Source organism: Salarias fasciatus, chromosome 18, assembly GCF_902148845.1.
Source record: "Salarias fasciatus chromosome 18, fSalaFa1.1, whole genome shotgun sequence".
NCBI lineage: Eukaryota > Metazoa > Chordata > Actinopteri > Blenniiformes > Blenniidae > Salarias > Salarias fasciatus.
In genome coordinates, this window is record NC_043762.1 from 23,585,550 (window position 1) to 23,589,237 (window position 3,688).

Genomic DNA, 3,688 nt, shown 5'->3' on the forward strand with positions numbered 1-3,688 from the left:
ATGTCATCCACTGAGCATGCTGGAATGATCTGGATCGGCGGACACTGAAGCTTGTTGCAGTTCCTTCCAATATCCTGGACAGAGAACTTAGCACAGACACTGAAGAGGAGAGGAACACCAATCAACAAACTGAAGGAGATGTGCTGCACTGCATGAGGCAAATTGTGGTCTCACCTGGAGTCTATTTCACCAAGCAGGTTTAAAGAAAACCCTGTCTTCAATAACCCGGAAATGAGGGAAACTCTGAGATTTCCGTTTCACAAAGGGAGAGAACGCAAACCAGAGACAGAGGAGTAACTCCAGCCTGTTCCACTAGGAGAGGGAACTTAAACTGTCGGTCAGTTCCCGCAGTAACACTCTGTGACTCTAAAAGGGAGAGAACGCAAACCAGAGACAGAGGAGTAACTCCAGCCTGTTCCACTAGGAGAGGGAACTTAAACTGTCGGCCAGTTCCCGCAGTAACACTCTGTGACTCTAACCTGGTCGGAAGCAAGTTTTTCTCAGTCAACCCTGAAGTTTCTCTCTGGCTCCGCCCCCTTTCAGCCACACCCGCTGTTCCATTTCCTCATTCATTCAGTCAGCTGGCGAGTTTTTGTGTAGCTGTCAAAATGTCATGTCCTTTTATCAGCGATCCTGCAGATGAAGCAGCGGCATTACTGCAGCGTGAACTGAATATTCGTCGGGAGATTATTCACAGATTGTGCATAGATGTTTTGGCGTTTGTGGATGGTTATCTTATTGAATGGTACCACTTCACGTCTCAATCTGCTACATTCACAATCTTTTCCGTCCATACATTTGCAACATAACCAAACGTAGTCGCGTACTCACATCCCAGCAGATATGTGTTGCGCTGCAGTTCTTGGCAAATAGGTGCTTTTTATATAAAACTGGAGACGCAGAGCACTTAGTAGTTTAAATCACCACCATCATTACCACCACAGCAAATAAAAGACATGATACACATTTCATTTTGCCTTCTTTATTTCCTACAAAAAAAAATAAAGGGTTTAGTTCATGTTCCAATAGTGAACATAATTCACCTGTGACCATGAACCCACCTGCAACTTGTGCTCCAGTATCTCAATTTCCAATTTCGTCTTCTTCATCTGGAGGTCCAGATGCTGCTGTTCTTTAAGGGATTTCTCTGTCTTGTGAATAAAGTGGATTTTGTAAATTTCTTTGACTGGTAACTGGGAATACATAGAGGACATTAAATTATACAGCTGCACGTGAATTGAATGAAATGAACCTCTGGTGTTTACTGAACATCATCTCACAGTTTGATCTGTGATGTGGAAGTTGAGGGACCATCCTGCTGCTGACCAGCCATGATCTGTTAAAAAGGATGACAATGTTGAATATTTCAGTGTCGGCTAAATGTCAAGCTCTATGTTCCACAGGAGTATTCAGAATTTTAATGGGAAGAGAACAATCAGTAACGTACCTCCATATGACTTTCTGGATCCTCTGTGAAGGCAGCAGACACGGTTTCATCCTCCTCATCCTAGATAAATGACATGTTTCAGTATATTTTCGTATATTTTTCCAAACTAACATTTGGCAAAAATAATTTGAGTAGTTTCTACTGACAGTTTCAGGTTGGTTGTAGCATGAAGGGGCTCCAGTAGGCAGATAGAACCTTCACAATCTGGGCCAAAAGAAGAAAAGGACATGAAAGACAAAATAAATATTTGTATCAATAACATTTTTAAAATATTATACTCAAATAATAGATATTAAATAGGATTATATAAGATGATATAGATTTGTGGCAAACAACTGCACAGTCCATCAGCCACTTAGTATTTATGCTACTTTACAATGTCAAACATGCTTAAAATGATGCACCTCAATGAGATTATGACGAGGTCTTTTGAACAATGTTTTTATATTTCATCTTCAGCTGCTGCCATGTGCGCTTCTTCCATGCAGGATTACAGCTAAATGAAATATCTTAATTGGTGACCATTCAAACAGTTTCCCTGTAATAATATTTAATATTCAATAATATTCTGATATAAAGGACTACATTTAAACTTACGCATTGACACGGGCAGCAATTTTCTGCCATGGCATCTCCCTCTCCTTCGCTGCTGCAGCGGTGTTGCATTTTTTTCTAAAAACGTGTTCCAGCCCGCCATATGTCGCTCTCCGCTTCTCTGTTGCCATGGTGACTCGTTGAATCGGCACTCCATTGATGCTGGCTTTTTATAGTTGTCGTGCACGTGCTAAACTCCAGGTGAAACTACTTGAAGTTGAGTAATCCAACTCAAATCAGCTGTTGTGTAACTGAAAACCCAGCGTTTTCCCTTTCAGAATAGATCAACACAGTTCAGGATTTCACTCAGGGTTTTTTCAACCTGCTTGGTGAAATGGACCTCTGATCCTGAATGACTTTCTGGTTTCTAACCCCTCTGTTGCCTATTTATTATTGTTCAGTGTGAGCAGAGTGTTTGAAAAGCAGCTGGAACCACAGTGACTCTGATCAAACAGGAATGAGCAGAATCCATCTGATATGAAGCTTTGTGCTGAATCCCACTTCCCTCCTCTTTGAAGAGGAGTCCCATATCTGTGTTCAGCATTTTGTTCAGCCTCTTCTACACTTTGGATCACTGTGTCTCAGCACAATAGTAGAGAGCTGCACTGCCAGGGTTAGCTTTGGAATGCTCGGTGTAGTTGTTGAGTCTGATGTTTGGGATCCATATCGATAATTAGGAATGTATTCTTCATCACTCTGTGATTTTGCTCCTTTCCAGAGTATAATCTGAGGAGCCTGAAGGTCTGAATGATGTCTGTACCAGTAAAGCCAAGGATCATCATCATCTGTCTGATAGCTACATGTGTGACAGATTGTCCTTGTCTTCCACCGACTTCTTGTCGGCCAGGAGAGATGTCTGCAGCTGTTAGTCCTGGAAAAAGTGGAGAAAATGAAGCCATTAGATCTGTCAGGTTTTTGTAGAGAGGTTGTGTGTTTCCTGTCACTGTGGTCCTCACAGCACAGTAGTACACAGCAGAGTCAGACACTGCAGGAGAGGAGATGATCAGATGGATTTGTTTTTCTGTCACATCGACCTTCAGTCCTGGAACTGGATCCTCAATGTAGCTGGAGCTGGTGTAGGAATGGTGATGCTCAAAAGAGTTCATGTACTCTGTTACAGTTGTGATTTAACACCACATTTCGAGCCCCCTTGTATGCCTGGACAACTTTGAATATGTCTGCACGGGTGTGCAACATACCAGAAGAAAAATCTCCAGATGAACGTTTTTTGGTACTCATAGAACAGAGAAACATTGCTTCCTGATAAACTGAGCTCCTCATTCTTGATTGGTTTGAGGTGTTCACAGATGATGTCTGCAGGGAAATAAAGACTCCTTTATAGATATTTGTTAGTTTTCTTAATGCTGAAACATCAGTAAATAAATGATGAGATGTGAATCGAGCTGTAAGTGAATAGACGAGGAAGAGATGATTTGTGAACTTTAAGAAGTTTTACTTTCATCAAAAGTGGTCCAATGTTTTCTGAATGTGGAGTTAAAGGAAAAAATGTTCAGTGAAACTTTTGTTGGTTCAAAACATCCCAGAAAGTAAAGTCTAAGCTGGGATGATACAACATGGTGGAGATATCATCATGCCACGAGGCTGATTTTCCATCTTTCCCACTGGAAACACTGACTGCGCTTGAAT